Source organism: Phoxinus phoxinus (genome assembly GCF_949152265.1).
Source record: "Phoxinus phoxinus genome assembly, chromosome: 5".
Classification (NCBI taxonomy): Eukaryota; Metazoa; Chordata; class Actinopteri; order Cypriniformes; family Leuciscidae; genus Phoxinus; species Phoxinus phoxinus.
Window position 1 is genome coordinate 36,077,709 of NC_136880.1, and position 24,254 is coordinate 36,101,962.

The 24,254-nt window shown below is 37.6% G+C and overlaps 1 long non-coding RNA gene across 2 annotated transcripts; it reads right to left on the bottom strand.

Moving 5' to 3' along the window:
* Positions 1-271: 271 nt before the first annotated feature.
* Positions 272-24,254, bottom strand: LOC306999340. 2 transcript variants are annotated; one of them, XR_013797824.1, is made up of 6 exons: positions 24,118-24,250; positions 11,002-11,109; positions 3,845-3,956; positions 3,567-3,601; positions 3,302-3,329; positions 272-395 (listed from the first exon to the last, which is right to left on the bottom strand). It is a non-coding gene; the product is annotated as an uncharacterized lncRNA (long non-coding RNA). The 2 variants fall into 2 exon arrangements; XR_013797823.1 differs by lacking the exon at positions 11,002-11,109 and having other exon boundaries at positions 24,118-24,254.

Here is a 24,254-nt window from a genome sequence, read left to right on the forward strand (position 1 = left end):
TTGCAAATTCTATTAACACTTTCACAGCTTCATTCACAGCTTTCTTCTGCACAAGATAAAAGAAGAAATTGATGAATGTTGGTGACATTGACTTGCATTCTATGAACAAAAAACACAAGAGACATTTCTAAAAATATCTTTTGTTTTCCAAATAAAAAAAAGAAAGTCATAAGTTTGGTACGACATGACAGTGAGTAAATGACAGACATGTTTATCCAAACATATATTGCATTCAAAGCATCCATGAGAGAAAGACAGGGAGAAAGAGAAAGTCACCTCCTGACCCGATTTCTCCTCTCGCTGCCCTTTCACCAGGACACGTTTAAGAGATGAGACAAAGACATCTCTTTCTCCATCTCGCTCTCCCTCTCTCCAGATTCCTCCTCTGCTGACGTCTTCCAGACACAACAATACAGAAAGAGAGACAGACAGAAAGACATGGGGTGAGCGGGCGGGTCTAATTTAGCGCTGCTTTCTTTCTCTTCCACCATCGTTTTGTCTGTAGACAAAGGTTTGCATTCTTTCCTCCTCCAGTCTCCCACCCACTCCTTATATTCCAGTAAGACAGCAGCAAAATGGACAAAACATATTAGAAACGGAAGACATAAACACATGGGTTGATATGAGAACACTGGCATAACAATAAGACTGGCAAACTGGATAAAGGAAAATAGGGCACCGTTCTCAGATGTATTTTGGTCCCCTATAAGATGCTCTACCAAATCGGTGTGCGTATCTTTATTACTTAAAGTCGTCAATGACATCAAAACTGCCAATTCTTGTTTTTTTATGGAATATTGCAGTATTTCTTATAAATGATTTATCTGTGCACATCTTTCTGTTTTTTAATTCACAGCCCCTCATAATCCTTAACAAGGGTGGGACAGCCTGTCACTCACATGACGTCACAGCAATAACAAACCAAAACCATCCAAACAATTCCCGATGTATAAAATCCAAAGTCCATCCTACTTTTTTTTCTTGTTCGAGAAGACATTTCACTGGGATATACGTCACAATATAGGGAAGAAGAGACAATCACAACTTCTGTATAAACAAAAAGTTAAACTAGAGTAACTGGTGAAAAAGTTTAAAATATCAATGTAATGCCATCTGATGCCATCAATGACACAGTACATTTTGTAATAGTTTATAGGGGAATGACTAGGTTTTACCATTTACTGCTAAGCAAGCTAGCTACGAGTAAGTAAACAAGTTCAAAATGCAACTAATGACTCAACTTGAGAAATGTAATGATACACAATGGTCAGTAAGTCAGCTAACAAAAGCAGAGGAATATGTAATTTCTCCTGGTTTCCAAGGTTACAGGTCCCTTCTCTCTTCTTTGTTCCAGTTCAGATCTACAGGCATTGTGAACATTAGACATTTCTGCAAATATGCCCGTTTAGGCATTTTTGGGCAATTTACTGTAATCTCAGAGGGTATACCACTAAAAACAAAGGGACAAAGAAGAATAAACAACTCAAAGATGAGAATGCATTAAAACAAGGCGATGCAATCGAAGTAACGCTAATGCGGGGATATTAGACAATGCTTGTTTGTTGCATACAGATGGAAATTAAATAGCATGACCACAGTGTTGACATTGGGTTTGACTTTGACAGCAGGACCAATCAAAATGCACCATCAGCTGAATCCCAAATGAGAGCTATTGGAACACACAGTCTTGACTGACAGCTGTAGAATGAACGAAGGGAAAGAAAGACAGGCTTGGAGAAAAACCTGCAAAAGAGAGAAAATTGAGAGTAGATAAGAGACGACTGTGTATGTGTGTGACGCACAGACGCAAAAAAAAAAAACAGTATACACGAGAAAAACCGCTGAAGTGTAGACTAATGTGAAATGGAATTGAAATGATTGCATATCTGCTTTATATACTGCTGAAGGAACCTTTACAAATAACTGTAAAAATATGCAAAACCACTGCAAAGATTTGCCGGGGAGCTTTGAAGGGAAGGTCATTTTATGTCAACCATACTTAAACATTATCACTGTTTTATATACATGTTTGTGTTTTACTGGGATTCATATACACACGCTGCGCTAATCATGTCTGTGGCTTAACACGAGATTTCAAACCACTCTTAAAAATGAAGGTTTCGAAAGGGTTTTTGTAGCGATGCAAAAGAAGAGCCATTTTGGGTTTCCTAAAGAACCTGACTTAAAAGAACAATTTTTTTTCTTTAGTGTGAAGAACATTTTAATAATCTAAAAAACCTTCAATCCAATGAAACAAGCAAAGCCAATAAAGAATCTTTATTTTAAGAGTGTGGGCACATCAAAATAAAATAAAAATCTAATTACCGGTATGCTAGATCTTTCACATTAGTTTTTTTACTTCATTATTATATTTTATTTTTGCAATGGCTTTCTAGTGTCAATGAGGTTTTTGATCATGGTCCACTAACATTTCATAACATAAAAATGTTGCAATACTTTTAAAAGTTGTATTATTTTAAACCAAACAAATTATTAATTCAACTATTATATAATGCGCATGCTTATCTATTTATGAGTGGTTAAACAGTCCAAATACTTTTTGAGGCCATGCAGTGTACATTATATCTGATGACATTAAGCCTATATGTCACCAAACAGAATACACACACACACACACACTCTTTAGCCTTAAAACTCTCTGACATCATCAAACTAAATCAATGGACTGGTGCAGAAACACACACACACGCACGCCTAATGGCAACAGAGCTGACATTCAGCTGGGTCACGTCGGGACAAAGCAGCGATCTGTCTTTTCTTCCTCCCTCCATTCTACCCTCGGCTCTTGTTCTCACATGGCAGGGATGTCACAGGGAGCACCAAAACAAGGGATGCAGGGAGAGAGAGATGAAGGGATGCAGAGGAGGGGCGCAAAATGGAGAACAAAAGCATTGTTTGGACTCAAAGATGAGTTATTGTGTTGCGGAACCGTGTGTTGGAGTAGGAGTGAAGAATTGGACGGCGAGAGAGAAATTTGGGGCCATTGTGGTGCTGCACTTTCTCTCTGCCCCCTGTCAATGGAGGAGGACAGAGAACGGGTCTCGTTTGACACATTCCACCGGTTTCCTTGACCTAAAACACTCTCAGGGAGTGTTTGAAACTGTTTGCTGATAAGTTAGTATGACACACGCGGTCCTCTGGGTGGTGAGCGGTTTATTTACCCTGAGGAAACAGACTCTGGCAGCGAGACATTTGATTTCTTCCACACACATTTTCTATTCCATACTCAAAGAATACAAGCTTAGTTTAGTAAAGAATGAAAATTGTCATATTTACTCACCCTCATGTCATTCCAAAGACGTATATCCCTATTTTGGACCATAAAAGGAAAAATTATGAAAATTATGTTAGTCGCTCTCCTCCAACAGGTACAGAAGCTTTCATGTTTCAATAAAACACTCAAAATTATCATAAAAGTGGCCTATATGCTATATTCCTTTCAGAAGTCATGATACAACAGTGCATAATGTACAATTGTGTGAGCAAGACTAACATTTAAAAGGACAGTTAAAAAATAAAATAAAAAATGTATGTAATTTACTCACCATCATGTCACCCCAAACTTCTATGACTATTTCTTCTGCAAAACAGATATTTTCAAGAACATTTCAAAAATGTTTGGGTGACTGCTTGAACAAGTTAAAACAATGTCTTCAATAGTTGATTATTTCTCACAAAACACACAATTTAAGGCTATGCTTAGAATGGAATATTAACATTAGCAATTTTTAAAAGTAGTATGTAAAAGTACCCAATAATAAGCAATAACATTTTAACATGTGCATTACATTTTGTCATGTTTTTGTGTAAAACATGTCCTTACTGTTGGCAGTTCAAGCTGAAATAGGAAATTAGAAATAGGAGATCAAGTCAAGCACATTGGATTATGGGATACACTTCCCACACAAAATGCAGCAGGTCATTCCAGGTACTCTCTGCAAAAATAAAATTCACATATTACTCTCCAGCGTTGGATAAACTATTAAAAAAAACTCTTGTAAAAGAATGCTGAAATAAACAAAATATAAATGTTAGATGAAAAACTGCCAACTAACTAAAATAAAATGGGTTTAAGTTGAAGAACTCAAATTAATAAATCTATAATATCAATTAAAGCAAAAAGAATTTCAATCCCTAAAAGAAACTAAAATGACAATAAAACCAAATCCAAATATAGCTGCAAGCAGCGATTACGGGCCCAAGCCGGTGGCACGGCCACCCTGGTGCCTTTAGTTACACTAAAGGCACCGGGCTGGCGCTGCCACCGGCTTGGGCCCTCCATCGCTGCTTGCAGCTATATTTATTTATATATATATAAAGCCGCCACCCCGTTGCCTTTCGGGTTCCTGTGCACGACGGGCAATAACGTAACCCCGCTTTGACTGTCGAGAAGAAGTCTGCTGCTCCCCTCCAAACACACACAGAAAAGGGGGGGGGGGGGGGGGGGGGGGTTGTCTGTTATGGGATTAATATCCTGCCATGATTCAAAACTGAAAATAAAGTTCTGAAAGGTTGAAACTAAGTGTTCGAAAACTCAAAATCTTAAAAAAAAAAGTTTTGCAAGATCGAAAAATAAGATTTGCAAGCTTGCAAAATGTAAAAAAATAAGAATATCTCTGCAAACATTAGGGGAGAACGGGGCACAACCTAACGCATTTTGGTTTTGGCTCAATTATTTAAAAAATAATTAGGTTAGATTAATATTTTTTTTTACACAAGAAACATACACATCTCTGCTACAAATGAACACTTAAAGTTTTTTTCTAGGACCTTCCATTTTCATACAGTTGCACTGAAAGTGACAGAAGTGCAAATGTTACAACTTACCCCATATGCGGGGTTAGTTGTAACAGACAGAGGGGTTAGTTGTAACAGACAGAGGGGTTAGTTGTAACAGACAGAGGGGTTAGTTGTAACACTTGTGTGTAACACATAATTCAGTACTATTTTATCTGTATAGTTTGATATTGTTTGTACATCTGTATAGATAGATATCCATACATCCATCCCTCATCCAATCATACTTCAATTATGGATCAATATCATGGATAGAGATATAGGAAAGGGCTGAACAGTTTTGCATGCAAAATTATTATTATTAATAGTAACAGTAATAATAATAAAAACAAGCTTAAAATCACATTTTAAAGTGTTTATTACATGAAAACAGGCAATATTTTTTATAAATAAACAAGTGATCAATATAGTAAACAAATCCCATAGCCTACCTACAATATTGTGAACACTTGGCGGCTTAGTTGTAACACTGTGCTACAACTAACCCCGCTGTGTAAAAAATATTTTAAACCTAGCTAACAGTTGCTAGGAGTTGCTGACATGTTTCAAAATGGTGCCATGTTTTAGCCAACAAGACAGTGATTAAGGCAATATAAAGTTAGATTTGGTGACATACACACACAACTCAGAAACAGAAAAATACGTATGATGAAAAAAAATACTTAGATGGTGTCAAAACACTCTTTGTCCCGTATCTTCACAAAATATTACCAAAACTTTTCACAAATCCACGGGAGACAGTCTTCTGGCAGCGAGAGAAAAAGAGCGTAAACACAACCCGCGTGACCCTGAGTAACTACGTAAAAGGTCAAAGGAAGGATTTGCACCCTTTACACTAAAGGCACCGGGTGGCGGTGCCACCGGCTTGGGCCCGCAATCGCTGCTTGCAGCTTTAATTATATATATATATATATATATATATATATATATATAAAAAAAACATATATATATATATATATATATATATTATGTAAATTATTTTCCCCCCCTATTTTTAACATATATATTATTATATATATAATAATATATATATATATATTATTAACATTTTTGGATGCTAAACTATTCTTTTTATAGGCTTTGTACTTTGTACACTTTGTACACTCACGTTCCAATATAGAAAAATTATCCTCTTCAAATGCGCAAAAATGTGCTTGGAAACAGCACAGTGGAGCGGTGCTTACTATGAACGGCACAAACTGTACAAATGACTATTTAAACAGAGCAGTGTAATTTTTATATGTAAGGTTGACTATTTTATTATTATATTTTATTAAGGCTATAATGAACATTCTGCGATGTCAAGATTGCAATGCTGGAATGCTGTGTGTGTGTGTGTGTGTGTGTGTGTGTGTGTGTGTGTGTGTGTGTGTGTGTGTGTGTGTGTGTGTGAGGCTCGATCGAACAATGGAGACATTAAAACATACTCCGTCATTTTGTTCATACAGAACATCATTCAAAATGCAAAGTGTTTCCTTATATTTGTGTACACTCGCAATGAAACACAACATTGTGCTTTTGTTAAACTATAAACTCTTGTCAAACTGTAACCTACAACTGTAGAACTGTATCTATCTAACTGTATCCTTAGAAGAACAATAGGGCTCTGCGCCCTTTCAGGGCTTGGGCCCTAATAACAAAAAATCCTTAGAAGAACAATAGGGCTCCGCGCCCTTTCAGGGCTTGGGCCCTAAAAAAACATGACCCGGGACTTGAACTCAATGTTTTTGTGGATGGAGCTTAACTGCCATCAGTTTAAAGAATATCTTTTGCCTTTTAACAATGATAGGAAAGTATAAAAAAAAAAAAAAAAAAAAAAAAAAAAAACGATGACCAGGGACCTGTCGTCAAAATCCCAGAAGTATGAAAAAAAAAAAAAAAAACATGACCCGGGACTTGAACTCAATTTTTTTGTGGATGGAGCTTAACTGCCATCAGTTTAAAGAATATCTTTTGCCTTTTAACCATGATAGGAAAGTATGAAAAAACAAAAAAATAAAAAAAAACATGACCCGGGACTTGAACTCAATTTCTTTGTGGATGGAGCTTAACTGCCATCAGTTTAAATAATATCTTTTGCCTTTTAACAATGATAGGAAAGTATGAAAAAAAAACAAAAAAACGATGACCCGTCGTCAAAATCCCAAAAGTATGAAAAAAAAAAAAAAATAACATGACCCGGGACTTGAACTCAATTTTTTTGTGGATGGAGCTTAACTGCCATCAGTTTAAAGATTATCTTTTGCCTTTTAACAATGATAGGAAAGTATGAAAAAAAAAAAAAAAAAAAAAACGATGACCCGGGACCTGTCGTCAAAATCCCAAAAGTATGAAAAAAAAAAAAAAAAAAAACATGACCCGGGACTTGAACTCAATTTCTTTGTGGATGGAGCTTAACTGCCATCAGTTTAAATAATATCTTTTGCCTTTTAACAATGATAGGAAAGTATGAAAAAAAAAAAAAAAAAAAAAAAAAAACGATGACCCGGGACCTGTCGTCAAAATCCCAAAAGTATGAAAAAAAACAAAAACAAAAAAAAAACATGACCCGGGACTTGAACTCAATTTCTTTGTGGATGGAGCTTAACTGCCATCAGTTTAAAGAATATCTTTTGCCTTTTAACAATGATAGGAAAGTATGAAAAAAAAAAAAAAAAAAAAAAAAACGATGACCTGGGACCTGTCGTCAAAATCCCAAAAGTATGAAAAAACTAAAAAAAAAACACAAAAAAAACATGACCCGGGACCTGTCGTCAAAATCCCAAAAGTATGAAAAAAAAAAAAACATGACCCGGGACTTGAACTCAATTTCTTTGTGGATGGAGCTTAACTGCCATCAGTTTAAAGAATATCTTTTGCCTTTTAACAATGATAGGAAAGTATGAAAAAAAAAAAAAAAAAAAAAAAACGATGACCCGGGACCTGTCGTCAAAATCCCAAAAGTATGAGAAAAAAAAAAAAAACATGACCCGGGACTTGAACTCAATTTTTGACCTGTCGTCAAAATCCCAAAAGTATGAAAAAACAGAATGCAGAATGAGTAAATGTTCTTTCTTTTCTTTGCCAGTGTAGTCCTATAGAAGCCAGTTGAACAGATACTCTCTCAGCGGATGAAAGAGCCCTTGTTAGATCAGACCCTTAATTTTGCCAAGTGCGGAGCCTCAAGAAGAGGAGGGGCGGGACGTTTGCCTGTGTGTATGTGAGAGCGAGCGTTAGATGGGGAGGCATGTCTTTAGAGGGGGTTTGTGTCTTAAACAAACTTCTGTTAGTCCCTTCAAAGGCTGCCCGGGGGGCTAAGAATAAATTAAATCATCATGTTTAGGAGCTTAGGCACGACTCAGGCCGGCTGAAAAGCCTTTCCAGGCCTTGAGTGATGCTATTCATGTTTTGGGGAGAGGGGTCGAGGGGTCAGGGGGGTGCACAGGCTCCGGCTCTATTGGTATGCTAACATGCAGTATATACAGTGGGGCAAAAAAGTATTTAGTCAGCCACCAATTGTGCAAGTTCTCCCATTTAAAAAGATGAGAGAGGCCTGTAATTTTCATCATAGGTACACTTCAACTATGAGAGACAAAATGAGAAAAAAAAATCCAGAAAATCACATTGTATGATTTTTAATTAATTTATTTGCAAATTTTGGTGGAAAATAAGTATTTGGTCAATAACAAAAGTTTATCTCATTACTTTGTTATATACCCTTTGTTGGCAATGACAGAGGTCAAACGTTTTCTGTAAGTCTTCACAAGGTTTTCACACACTGTTGCTGGTATTTTGGCCCATTCCTCCATGCAGATCTCCTCTAGAGCAGTGATGTTTCGGGGCTGTCGCTGGGCAATACAGACTTTCAACTCCCTCCAAAGATTTTCTATGGGGTTGAGATCTGGAGACTGGCTAGGCCACTCCAGGACCTTGAAATGCTTCTTACGAAGCCACTCCTTCGCTACCCGGGCAGTGTCTTTGGGATCATTGTCATGCTGAAAGACCCAGCCATGTTTCATCTTCAATGCCCTTGCTGATGGAAGGAGGTTTTCACTCAAAATCTCACGATACATGGCCCCATTCATTCTTTCCTTTACACTGATCGGTCGTCCTGGTCCCTTTGCAGAAAAACAACCCCAAAGCATGATGTTTCCACCCCCATGCTTCACAGTAGGTATGGTGTTCTTTGGATGCAACTCAGCATTCTTTCTCCTCCAAACACGACGAGTTGAGTTAGTACCAAAAAGTTCTATTTTGGTTTTATCTGAACATATGACATTCTCCCAATCCTCTTTTGGATCATCCAAATGCTCTCTAGCAAACTTTAGACGGGCCTGGACATGTACTGGCTTAAGCAGGGGGACACGTCTGGCACTGCAGGATTTGAGTCCCTGGCGGCGTAGTGTGTTACTGATGGTAGCCTTTGTTACTTGGTCCCAGCTCTCTGCAGGTCATTCACTAGGTCCCCCCGTGTGGTTCTGGGATTTTTGCTCACCGTTCTTGTGATCATTTTGACCCCACGGGGTGAGATCTTGCGTGGAGCCCCAGGTCGAGGGAGATTATCAGTGGTCTTGTATGTCTTCCATTTCCTAATAATTGCTCCCACAGTTGATTTCTTCACACCAAGCTGCTTACCTATTGCAGATTCAGTCTTCCCAGCCTGGTGCAAGTCTACAATTTTGTTTCTGGTGTCCTTTGACAGGTCTTTGGTCTTGGCCATAGTGGAGTTTGGAGTGTGACTGTTTGAGGTTGTGGAAAGGTGTCTTTTATACTGATAATAAGTTAAAATAGGTGCCATTAATACAGGCAACGAGTGGAGGACAGAGGAGCCTCTTAAAGAAAAAGTTACAGGTCTGTGAGAGTCAGAAGTCTTGCTTGTTTGTAGGTGACCAAATACTTATTTTCCACCATAATTTGCAAATAAATTCATTAAAAATCCTACAATGTGATTTTCTGGATTTTTTTTTCTCATTTTGTCTCTCATAGTTGAAGTGTACCTATGATGAAAATGACAGGCCTCTCTCATCTTTTTAAATGGGAGAACTTGCACAATTGGTGGCTGACTAAATACTTTTTTGCCCCACTGTATATCCTCAGAGAGAGACAGACATCCTGTGGAATAAAATAAAATCAACAGTTTTTCTTTCATGATCTATCTATCTATCTATCTATCTATCTGTCTTTCTGTCTGTCTGTCTGTCTATCTATCTATCTATCTATCTGTCTCTATCTGTCTGTCTATCTGTCTATCTATCTGTCTGTCTGTCTGTCTTGTCTGTCTATCTATCTGTCTATCTATCTCTCTGTCTGTCTATCTATCTCTCTGTCTGTCTTGTCCGTCCGTCCGTCTGTCTATCTCTGTCTGTCTGTCTATCTATCTATCTCTATCTATCTATCTATCTATCTATCTATCTATCTATCTATCTATCTATCTATCTCTATCTATCTATCTATCTGTCTGTCTGTCTATCTCTATCTGTCTATCTATCTATCTGTCTGTCTATCTATCTGTCTGTCTGTCTGTCTGTCTATCTATCTCTCTGTCTGTCTGTCTGTCTGTCTGTCTGTCTTGTCTGTCTATCTATCTGTCTGTCTATCTATCTATCTCTCTCTCTGTCTGTCTGTCTGTCTTGTCCGTCCATCTCTGTCCGTCTGTCTGTCTGTCTGTCTGTCTATCTATCTATCTCTATCTATCTATCTATCTATCTATCTGTCTGTCTGTCTATCTCTATCTGTCTGTCTGTCTGTCTGTCTATCTATCTGTCTGTCTGTCTGTCTATCTATCTATCTATCTATCTATCTATCTATCTATCTATCTCTCTGTCTGTCTATCTATCTCTCTGTCTGTCTGTCTGTCTATCTATCTCTCTGTCTGTCTTGTCTGTCTATCTCTGTCTGTCTGTCTTTCTATCTATCTGTCTGTCTGTCTGTCTATCTCTATCTGTCTGTCTGTCTGTCTGTCTGTCTGTCTATCTATCTGTCTGTCTGGTCGACCGTCCGTCCGTCCGTCTGTCCGTCTGTCTTGTCTGTCTGTCTGTCTGTCTGTCTAATATATATACTGTATCTATAATGGTCATGGGCTCATTGGCATGCAGATGTTTTAGGGAGCTCAGTGTCATCCGCCCTCACTGGTCACTGGTCACTGCAGAAAGAGGAAAACTCCACTCAATTAGCAGTTCTTGACCTGTCATTGTGAACTCTGACCTGTGGCTTTGGTCCAGTTTATTGTCCTCTAGGGAGCGTCCAGCCGGTCCGTGTCCATCTGATATTCATTCATCCGGACTCCATCAAGTGTCCATTCAGTGCTCTGGTCTAAAGGGTCAAGGTCATTACCAGTAAAGAACCTATAACTGTTTCTTACATAGTTGTTATTATTCATTTATTTTGTTGTTTTGTTTTTGGAGATTTGAAGAAATGAAGATGTGTGTGCGTGTATGCGTCTGTGTGTGTGTGTGTGTGTGTGTGTGTGTGTGTGTGTGTGTGTGTGTGTGTGTGTGTGTGTGTGTGATTACAGGAAACATTAGTAGATTAGTAGTATGAATTCCCATAGTCATAATCAACCGATATTTATTTGACTATTTATTTAAGGATTTGATTTAGAATTGTATAGGTCTATTTAATATTCTATTATAACATACTTCATTCTACCAGATTACATTTGTCTATGGCTGTAAATCTTGTCCTAAATGTTAGATGGGATTGTTCTCAGTATAGAACCCATTACAGATTTTAAAATGTCAAGATTTTACTGAACTATTGTGAATGAATGTGTTGGATACTGAGCCACAACTCAATTTTCTTTTAAATAAAATGGTTTGTCAAATATTTTAAAGGCGTTAGTGTTCCTTATATAGTTACCGGTTTCCCCTCATTTCTACAACTACACACAAATACACAGTTTATTTTATCAGTGTGTCTGACTCTGTTTTGACGAGAATTTACTAATCCTACTATGGCGAAAGCTAAATTCTGAATATTTAAAAATTACACCTGACATCTCTTGGTAAAACGTCCAATGGTTAAAGCTGTGTTTTGAATATTCATTTCATCTTTATTCTCGCAGATGTTGATTCGTAATTCGAAATTCGTAACCGTCCAATGGTGAACGTTTGTGTCTTGAATACTAAGTAGGTCGTGCTGACGTGGCTCGATATCCTTTCGATGTTGAAGGCTTTAGTTTATGAATATTAATTGACGATCCTTCGCAATAGTAGGATCAATGAATTCGCGTGCAGGATTCCTGGCACGTTTTAGCTTCTGCTCGTCACATCTCTTCCATTCATCGGCTAATTACACTTAAGCAAGCTGGTTTAGAGGTCACTGATACAGACTTTCTCACAGTCATTTGCATGGATGCACGAGGAATAAGAGAAATTGATATAGCCTACATGGATAGAAAATTATACATGCTTTGTTGTAAAATTAGTCTTCAATAAATATAGGCACAAAAACATCCAAATATCCACTTACAGACCCTCAAATGTAGAACTAAATGATAAAGACAGCGTTTTCATGACAAATTAAATCAGCTACATTTTTGCAAGGTGTTTTCCTATTTCTTAAAGGTGTAGGCTACCTAATAGGCTAATTTAAAAAAGCTAACAAATTTGGATTTGAATTAAATCGTGCTAAAATAATTTATAATATTTTAAGTGTTTTAATAAAATATTTTACAAAACTTTGTCAATAAACCACATAGCCTATTTTCTGTGTTGCTGCTCGTTTTTTGTTTTTTTTTGCTGTTCGAGATCTTTAAATCTCAACATGAATAATATAGCTGCAAGCAGCGATTACGGGCCCAAGCCGGTACAGTCTCATGGACTTAACGGACACATGAAATCAGCAGCCATTTTAAGTACACAAGACCAAAAATTCATATGAAGTGTGGTATATATATATATTAAATTTTTTAAGGGACAAGACAGATCATTTGACTTGCCTGACCTGATTAGAACAATGGAAAAAAAAAAAAAAAAAAAAAAAAAAATGGGTTGTGCAAAAAGGCGCATTTTTAGCTAGATTTTTGTAAAAGTTTAAATATATCAAAACAGAAAGATTTTTTTACATTTAAAAGCGTGCAATGAAAAACAGGAATAGGGGAGGGGAATGACCGACAGAGAGAGACAGAGAACTTTTGAAACTAAAAAAATAACATCCTAACTTTGACAGAAAGTAGTCTTTGATGTTTAAATATACATAAAAATGCAGCATTGAATTAATTGAAATTAGTGTACTTTAAAACACTTGTTTAAAAGAAAAAACACATTTATACATAGTATAAAACACTAGATGGCACAATATACCTATTTTTAATAGTCTTTCTGCCCCCCTCCCCACACAGACAAACACAGGAGGGGCTGTCTGTGTGTGTGGCTGCGATGTCAAGATTGCAGTGTGTGTGTGTGTGTGTGTGTGTGTGTGTGTGTGTGTGTGTCCGAGGATCGATCGAAAAATGGAGACATAAAAACATACTCCGTCATTTTGTTCATACAGGACATCATTCAAACTGCTAAGTGTTTCCTTATATTTGTGTACACTCGCAATAAAACACAACATTGTGCTTTTGTTAAACTATAAACTCTTGACAAACTGTAACATAAAAATGTCACCCAACCAAAATCACACACACACACACACACACAACAATGTTGACTGTTTTTGTTCTGTTTCAGCAGCGAAAATAGTTAAACAAAGATCACAGCAGAACCATCGCGCATCTCAATGTTTTTTCATTAGTGAATGATTCCGCATTTTGAAAGAATCGCTTGACTCAAAGATTCAATGATCAATCCATAAAGATCTGTGTCATTCATGAATGATTCAGTCGTTCGAACGACTCGTTTGAATGAATGAATCAATGGCTCGCTCATTAAGACGGTCGTGTTTTTTCATTAGTGAATGATTCATAGACAGTATATAAGAGGAATGATTCCGCATTTTGAAAGAATCGCTTGACTCAAAGATTCAATGATCAATCCATGAAGATCTGTGTCATTCATGAATGACTCAGTCGTTCGAACGACTCGTTTGAACGAATGAATCAATGACTCGCTCATTAAGACGGTCGCCTGGCGACACCTATAGGAGGTTTAGTGTTATGTTTAAAAGTAGCCTTTCATTCTTTGCAACGATCGTTAATTAACTTATATTTAAAACAATCTTATAACATTATTTAATGCATTGTTATTTTTCAGTGTAAAATATTTAATTTGATCAGCCACAGGGTAGGCTAACAGTCCTATAGTGTCTTATTATTCTAAATAATTTAATTTATGATCAAATTTAGAAATTAAAAATGAACTATGAAGCATACATTTAATAAGAGTAGGGTGTGACTAGGTATATGGGTCATTGACGAATAAGGTTTTTAAAAGTGTAAAAATATATAATGGAGATATAACTAATTTTGAAACCATTTTTTAGTTTACCTAGGTGTTAACAATAAGATTATGTGGTTTGTACAATCAATTAACACTGCTTTTGTCATTTTTTACAGGCCTGACAAAATTTGTAACCAAAAAAAGTCATTCGTCAACACAAGTTTGTGTTTGTGCTTGTGCTTCGAATCGCTTGTTGTGTTTGAAGTTTGTGTTTGTGCTTGTGCTTCGAATCGCTTGTTTGTGTTTGAAGTTTGTGTTTGTGCTTGTGCTTCGAATCGCTTGTTGTGTTTGAAGTTTGTGTTTGTGCTTGTGCTTCGAATCGCTTGTTGTGTTTGAAGTTTGTGTTTGTGCTTGTGCTTCGAATCGCTTGTTGTGTTTGAAGTTTGTGTTTGTGATTGTGCCTCGAATCGCTTGTTGTGTTTGAAGTTTGTGTTTGTGCTTGTGCTTCGAATCGCTTGTTGTGTTTGAAGTTTGTGTTTGTGATTGTGCCTCGAATCGCTTGTTTGTGTTTGAAGTTTGTGTTTGTGCTTGTGCCTCGAATCGCTTGTTTGTGTTTGAAGTTTGTGTTTGTGCTTGTGCCTCGAATCGCTTGTTTGTGTTTGAAGTTTGTGTTTGTGCTTGTCCTTCGAATCGCTTGTTTGTGTTTGAAGTTTGTGTCCGAACCGCTTTGGTTGTATTTGGAGTTTGTGTTTCGAATCGCTTAACTGTTAGTTTGTGAGCGTGTGAACATATCTCCGATACTACTCTCTATAAAAAAAACAATCGGATTGCTTTGATATCGCTGGTTATTTCCAACTTTCCGAACTTCCGTTACTATCTCTAACGTTAAGTTAGCCCGCTAACATTTGCACGCGTGGTCTCGCCTATCGACCGTCTTATTTACACTCGAATCACTGGAAGGATACGGGTTCTATCCATGATTTCAGTCCTAAATTAGTAGTGATATTGGTAGCATCACTGCTAATTTATTGTTCATCTGTCATAATGGCGAATACATCGTATGTGTGTCTACCTCTGAGTGCAGGTGAGGACACGTTTGAGCTGCATTCGGTGCGGTTGGAGCTGGAGTCCGTGGAGAAGCAGATCCGTGATCTGCTGGGGAGGCAGGCCGAGCTGCGATCAGCGCTTGAAGCATCACGCGCCGATGCTCACAAGTCAGTGGTTAGTAACTTTTCGACTCCGGCCTCCTCTACTCCGTGTATTTCTCTGCACAGGACCCGAGCATCCCTGCCCTCATTCACCCCGGCACCGACACAGCACCATGGACCCTGGATGATGCCACAGCGGAAGACACGAGCCAGGACCAGAGCAAGGACCTCTCCGCCCCTCCCGGTCTTCGAGATCTCCACCCGGAACCGCTTCTCCCCTCTTCGTGAGACGGAACGCGACGACGCTGTGATCATCGGCAGTTCCATGGTCCGGCATGTCCGCGCTACCTCAGGTAAAGGTATGGTGCGCACTCACTGCTTTCCTGGTGCTCGTGTTCTCGATGTCGCTGCGCAGGTCCCCGAGATCCTGAACGGTGACGAGCGCGTCGGAGCTGTCGTGCTGCACGCGGGGGTGAACGACATCAGGCTGCGGCAGACGGAGGTTCTGAAGAGGGACTACAGGAGCCTGATCGAGACGGTACGCAGAACATCGCCTGAAGCAAAGATCGTCGTGTCTGGACCGCTTCCCACGTACCGACAAGGACAAGAAAGGTTCAGTAGATTGTTTGCACTAAATGAATGGTTAATGTCATGGTGTAATGAACAGAGACTGCTCTTTGTAAATAATTGGAATCTGTTTTGGGAGCGACCTAGGCTCTACCGTGCTGATGGCTTGCACCCCAGCAGAATCGGAGCGGCTGTTCTGTCGGACAACATCTCCAAGACGTTACACACCATATGACTAGTAAGTCAAAGTCCAAATCACATTCTTTGCTGTCCCAAATTAATTGATATAAGTACCAGTGTAGAACACTATATAGAAACTGTGTCTATTCCTCGTTTAGTGAGGCCAAACAATAAATCTACTGTAGGATCTAAGAAAAATCTAATTGTGATTAAACCAGAAAATCTCAATATTAGTGAACAAAAACAATTTCTAAAGCTAGGTCTTCTAAACATTAGATCGCTTACACCTAAGGCGGTTATTGTAAATGAAATGGTCACTGATAATAGCTTCGATGTACTCTGCCTTACTGAAACCTGGCTTAAACCAAATGATTATTTCGGTCTTAATGAGTCCACTCCACCAGGATACTGTTATAAGCATGAGCCCCGTCTGATTGGTCGTGGCGGCGGTGTTGCAACAATCTATAGAGATATTCTTAATGTTACTCAGAAAACAGGCCACAGGTTTAATTCGTTTGAAGTACTTGTTCTAAATGTTACGCTCCTAGATGTAAGAAAGAAATCCTTATTATCTCTAGCCTTGGCTACCGTATATAGACCGCCAGGGCCTTACGCTGATTTCCTAAAAGAGTTTGCAGATTTTCTCTCAGATCTATTAGTCAATGTCGATAAGGCAATAATTGTTGGAGATTTCAACATACACGTTGATAACACAAATGATGCGTTAGGAGCTGCGTTTACAGATTTATTAAACTCCTTTGGGGTCAAGCAAAACGTTAGTGGTCCCACTCATCGTCTTAATCATACTCTAGATTTAATTATATCATATGGAACCGATCCAACCGATATAGATATTATACCGCAAAGTGATGATGTCACTGATCATTACATGGTAACTTGCATACTACGTACGGCTGAAATGTGTCATGTTGCGCCACGTTATCGACCAGGCAGAACAATCCTTCCAACTACTATAGATAGATTCTTGAATAGCTTACCTGATCTATCTCCGCTCCTCAGTGAACCCAAACTAACAGATGAGCTAGAGGAAATGACTAGCAGTATGAGCATAATTTTCTCTAGTACATTAGAAGCTGTTGCACCAATTAGATTAAAAAAGGTTAGAGAGAAAACTAAAGCACCATGGTACAACAGTGCTACGCATGTTATCAAGAGAGAAACTCGTAACTTAGAGCGCAAATGGAAACAAACTAATTTAGAGGTCTTTAGAATCGCGTGGAAAGACAGTATGTCACGTTATAAAAAGGCTCTAAAAGCAGCCAGGGCTGAGCATCTCCGCAAACTAATAGAAAATAACAAAAACAATCCAAGGTTTTTATTTAACACTGTGGCTAGATTAACAAATAAACAGACATCACCTGAACAAAATATTCCGTTACATTTTAATAGTAATGATTTCATGAATTTCTTCACTGAGAAAATAGAAAGCATCAGAAACACAATTGTAAATGTACAATCTTTGACAGCGTCTTATGATTCAGCCTCAATTATTGCCCCTCAAGAACAACTACAGAGCTTTACAACTATAGGACAGGAAGAGCTAAATAAACTTATCACTGCATCTAAACCAACAACATGTTTATTAGATCCAATACCCACTAAACTACTGAAAGAAGTGTTACCTGTAGTGGAAGAGCCTCTTCTCAATATTATTAACTCGTCTCTATCTTTAGGACATGTTCCAAAAACATTCAAGCTGGCAGTTATAAAACCTCTTATTAAAAAACCACAATTAGATCCAAATAACCTAGCAAATTACAGACCCATTTCAAATCTTCCATTTATGTCTAAAATACTAGAAAAAGTTGTGTCCGCTCAATTGTGCTCTTTCTTGCAAGAAAACGATATCTATGAAAAGTTTCAGTCTGGATTCAGGCCACATCATAGCACAGAAACTGCGCTGGTTAAAATTACAAATGATTTACTTTTAGCTTCTGACCAAGGCTGTATCTCAATACTAGTTTTACTCGATCTTAGTGCTGCGTTTGACACTATAGATCATAAAATACTCTTAGATCGACTTCAAAATTACACTGGTGTTCAGGGACAGGCATTAAGCTGGTTTAGATCGTACCTATCAGACCGTTACCATTTTGTCCATTTAAATGGGGAAAAATCAAAGATAACGTCAGTAAATTATGGAGTGCCGCAGGGATCTGTATTAGGCCCCCTGCTATTCTCAATTTATATGCTGCCACTTGGTAATATTATAAGAAAACATGGAATAAGTTTCCACTGTTATGCCGATGACACTCAATTATATATTTCATCTAGACCAGATGATAACACTAAATTATCTAAAATGACAGAGTGTGTTAAAGATATAAAATATTGGATGACGTGTAATTTTCTTCTATTAAATTCAGATAAAACGGAGGTATTACTGATTGGTCCAAAAAACTGCCCACAAAACCTCTTACAATACAACCTTAATCTAGATGGACGTCCTGTTACTTTATCCTCTACAGTAAAAGACCTGGGTGTTATACTAGACCGCAACTTGTCTTTTGAAAATCATATTTCAAATGTCACAAGAACAGCCTTTTTCCACCTTAGAAACATTGCTAAGCTACGTAATATGCTATCAGTTTCTGATGCAGAAAAGTTAGTTCATGCATTCATGACCTCGAGACTAGATTACTGTAATGCTTTATTAGCTGGTTGTCCTGCATCCTCAGTAAACAAGCTACAGTTAGTCCAAAATGCAGCTGCTAGAGTTCTTACTAAGTCAAGAAAATATGATCATATAACACCAATTTTATCATCTCTACACTGGTTACCTATTAAGTTCCGTATCAATTACAAAGTATTGTTACTGACATATAAAGCCCTAAATGGTTTAGCTCCTGTGTATTTAAGAGATCTTCTATCGCCATATATTCCATCGCGCTCTTTAAGATCGCTAAATTCGAGGCTTCTGGTCGTACCTAGGATATCTAAGTCCACTAAAGGAGGGAGGGCGTTTTCACATCTAGCTCCTAAACTCTGGAATAGCCTTCCTGATATTGTCCGAGGCTCAGACTCGCTCTCCCAGTTTAAAACTAGATTAAAGACGCATCTCTTTAGCCAAGCATTCACATGATGCATCTCATACCTTTTATACTACAGTTAAATCAGATCAAATGCATTCATATTATGAACAGCAGCTACGCTAATTATTTCCCATCTGCCTTTTTTGTTGTTATCTCGGGACGCCTGTCCCGAGATAACTCAAATAGAGTTCGTCAGCTCCAGTTATGTATCCAGCCTCTCATGGAGACTTCAGATGCCCCAACGCCTGTGATGAGACGACTCGACGCCTGTGAAGAGACGACCCAACGCCGGCGATATGTTATGCCCTAAATTTCATGATTAACTAACTGTATTTTGTGTGTATATTTTTGAAATGCATTTTCTGTAAAGCTGCTTTGAAACAATGTGTATTGTGAAAAGCGCTATACAAATAAACTTGAATTGAATTGAATTGAATTCGGTTTAACCATGAATATATTTTAAATGATTCATTTGCAGATAATTATTCATGAATAAACCTGGTTAGACATTGATGTTGAGATAGTATATAGTGTGTACCATGGAAGAAATATAAAATAAAATTACCACTTATCTCATAAATGTAATCATTTTATTGGACTACTCTAAACCCTCCTACATATTCAAGTAAAACTTTGCACAGGGAATTGAGAAAGGGGTAAATGTAGGAAAAAAGCCTAATCTGCTTTATATTTGTATTATTGTAGTTCCTTTAGTTATTAAAAACAATATTATTCTATTTAAATATTTACTATATATCGGTTTTACCGAATGACCAAGGTTGGTTATACCGAATGACTATGTCTGTTGCCCTTGACATTATGAATATTTAAGACGATACACAGACAAAAATTGTTACAAAAGCACATTTTATTTTTTATATAATATTATATTAACGTAAAAAAGTACAGGAAACATGAAAACATTTCTGTCAGAACCACTATCATCAAATACGATTGACAATTTGCATACAGTTTGGATTGGCTCTGTTCTGGGCAGCCTAGCATGGATAAGAGCAGGAAGAGTAGCAATAACCCTCCTTAGGGTAAACAGAACAGAACCTACATGAATGTATTGCAGATGTCATTAATTTAATATTTTAATGTACAACATAATTTGAGAATTTAGTCTTGATTCAAAGGGGAATCAGAATGCCAAATCCTGACTGTCCGAGAGGAGGAGCTGGGGAGGGAGGGGGGTAATAAGCTCCTGGGAAACGCGATCGCTGCTGATAATACTGAAGGAGCTTATATATGTATACGGTGATAGACGTCGTATTCCTATAGGTAGACGTGGATCAGCTGAGAGTCACTGATGAGAGCTTGACTTACCTGACCTGCCAGAACTGACGCTACGCTTGATTTCTTTGTTATTGGAACGAACATATTTACATATAACTCATATTGTTAATGATATTAAAGTAATTAAAACATTTAAGCAATTAATTGTTCTTGGAACAAATGTTTAAATTGTTAAACATTTAGATTAGATTGTTAGATGCTATATATTCATGAAAGTCATCCAGTCTTTGGAGCATAATCTTGAGGTTCTGGCTCACTAATTGTTGTATGCACGTCTTCTTTAAAGTAGAAGATTTTTTCTGGTTCTGATGCCAAAGGGGGTTCCTGTGGTACCTCATCCACTGGGATGTCAGGTGTAAACAAATTATACTTTTCTCTTTTGGCAAGTATCTCTTCTTTTTTAACAGCATCAGCTTCTAACCTTTCCCAGTAGCAAACTGCTGTTTCCAGGCATCTGCAAAGTAAAATTCGGTCAAAATGATGTAATAATATACTCTGCACATTTCCTATTAATAAAATGTTGTATTTATTTATTCCAGATATATACAAATATGACCTACATACATTGCTGTCATTCGGTACAACCAGTAAGTCATTCGGTATAACCACATTTTTGGTATTACCGAATGACACTTTTGGTAATACCGAATGACAATATTTTCAAACAATGCAAACAGGCTGATATCTAGCTAGATAGCCAGTTAGCTGGCTATCTAGCTAGCAAAAATACAATCAGACATTTTATATTTAGTTCAAGTTTTGAAAATATTACAACATTTTCCATGTTTTATAGCGGTTGAACCGAATGACCTGAAATTTCGGGACATGCCTATAAGCAAGTGAAAACATAAATTTTTCAAATAGTTAAGAGTGAGTTACTTACTTTGCTTCACGACCGTGTGGTCCTTTGCAGGTGTCTGAATGATGTCACATCCTGTCACATGATATTGACCGCATGACTTTATCTAAAATGGTGCCTTTATATTGGTTACTCCGAATGACATCAACGAAATTCATTTTTCCGGACATTCTTTCTCATAACAAAGCAATGACTTCTACACATAATTTTAATACCAAATTCCACTATGTTGATATATAATATTATAAAATCATGCCAGAATAAAAAATATATAAATTTAGTACATTTTAAGATATTTTAATAACAAATGAAATGGCTGTATTGGCCTTCGGACGGTTAAACCGAATGACCTTTTGACACTTTAAAATCTTTAAAATACCTTTATATGTAGTCAAATATAATTAAAACTTTTTGGATTCAATAGAAGAGATCAAGTTGTACTACCTTACATACTTTGGATGTCATATCTTTGTTTTTTATTATAATTAAGGCCTTCGGACAAAAAAATGACCCGTCACGTCATTGACCCCTGATATTACAATATACAGATATTCAAATATAGTGGGCAGTGGCACTAGCCTATTAAAACCTGAACGTGTCCGCTTAATAAATCGTGAGCTGAATGAGTCGCAGCAAACATCAGCACAAGGAGTCCAATTTCATTAATCATGGGTGAAAAGCTGACTGAAAAGATTAAGAATAATAGGCTATTGAACACGCAATTCAAGCAATCCCAACCCAGAAATGGCGCTATGTTTAAAATTAAACTAAATGCTCACGGCTGCACGGGCAATAACGCGTTCACGGCGAGGAACGAGCAGAACAGAGTGAATGTGTTTTAGTTCATTCATACTGGACGTCCAGTACTTACTTTGGCTTTTAAGTTAGCGATTTAAAAGCCCCCGCTTTAATTGCACATCGATTAACCGGTAGGAAAATATTCTAACAGTCACTATTTATAAAGATACAATATACAATGGGCCTACCCGATTTTGACCACAAGAGGGCAGTATTGCCCTATGTATGACTTATTTTTTGACTAAAAAGTGCATTCTGGCTGTTTTTTAACTTATACATAATTCTTAAATTGAAATAAAAGAACAAAATGGGTTTAGTTCTGATATTTGTATACTTTTATGTAGAAATAAATGGTGTATAATACATTTTTTAGAAGATATGAGGCTTTTAGTGTTTCCTTTTTTGGACATTACTTTAATCCCTCGCCATAGCAAAACCGTTTGAGATATTTAATATCCGTTCACAATTTAGCATCTTTAATGTATTTTCATCATGTTGAAAAAGTTTGGTGTGAATAAAATAAACCACCGCTAAAAACTCAGAGTCTAAAATATACCAAAACTCACATTCAAACCAAAATATCTGACTTCCTGTTGGTCGGGGCTAATGAGTGTAAATTAAAAAGTTGTCCGGATCGAAGAGAAGAATATACGTACCGAGTTTGGTTACTGTAGGTAAAACTAATACCCCATTTTTGACTAAAGGTGGCGCTACTGAGCCCCTTACCACGCCCGTTTCTGAAACTTCGCACAAGTGTACTATGCAATAAATGTGATATGCATGTTGAGTTTCATGGAATTTGAAGAATGTTAAGAGCCTCAAATGCGTCCAAAAAGAATATAAAAGTTTAAAGCGTTGCCATGGCGACAGTATTAAAGATATCAATAATCCTTTCACAGGTCTACATCTGTCGTGTGTTTACATTACAGATGAAGTTTGAAGCAAATCGGGTAAAAATAAGAGGGTGAATTCAAAGCATTTTGAAAGTGACACACTTCCTGCTGCCAGTTGGTGGCGCTATAACTTTGACTCACAATAGTCACATCCATGTGATCGGCCTCTTACAACAAACACACTGCTGAAGTTTCATCAAGATCAGTTAATGTATGCAGAAGTTATAACACACTTCCTGTTTCCAATATTCGCCATAAATTCGTTTCCTCGCCACGGCCAAACCGTTAGAGATATCAAAAATCCCCTGGCAATTTTTCCCCCTGCCACGCCCGGGTACCAGCTTCAGTCCGGCTCTAATGGCCGCGGGTTCTGACATTTGTGCAAAGTTTCAAGAGTTTTTGAGCACGTTAAAGGTCCCATGACATGGGGTTATTATATTATTTTATAATGTGTCCTGGGTTGCCCTTATAATGTTAGTATGTTTTTTAGATAGAAAATAGTCATAATTTAGAAACAAAAGGCATTTTTCCTAGCCCAGTTTTAGCCTCTAATTTGAACGCTCTGTTTAAAGGGGCGTGTCTGTGTGAGACTTCAGTGTAACCGGCCACTGCTGTGATTGGCTGACATGCTTGCATATGAAATAGCTACTTATTACATGTGAAACTCTCTCGAATACTTTTACTACAGTTATTATACGTTTTTACTATTACAGCTATCGAGATAAACAAATCGTCAGAAGTTTTTAAAGTATTTAGATCTATTCCCATCACATAAAATGTTGCCGTGATGAGCATTGAGCAGATGACAGTCTGTTGTTGTTGATCGCGAGAATGAAGATCTTATCATTGCAACGCAGTTTCTGCACTCTCTGCTTTCACCAATGCAAACACGATGATGTAAATACAGTAAGAGCTTCATGTGCAGTGTAACGTGCGTCATTGATTTCATAACGAGTTTGGCAAGTGTCCAGATAAACTCGATCGCGCCATGTCCATGAGAAAATGAGCTAGAAAGTAGGAACGCGTGCGCGCGATTCCTACAAAGATTGTTCTTTGATCGCTTTCTGTATATAATTTATTCACAATTTAAATACGATTATTTTCATCCTACTAAAATAAACGATGTGAAGTTGATATTTTAGTCACTGGCTTGACTTACTGAGGCATAAACAGCAGTATTGAACGATTTGAGAGAAAGATTACCTGTCTGAACTTGAACAATTACACATCAGAAATTGTTGCTCGGCTCGATCGATTTATTTTCAGACGTTCGTCGAGGCCAGCTCTGTAGTGATCCAAGTTGAGGAAACAGTCGTCGGTGAAATGTGTGCCGCAGACAT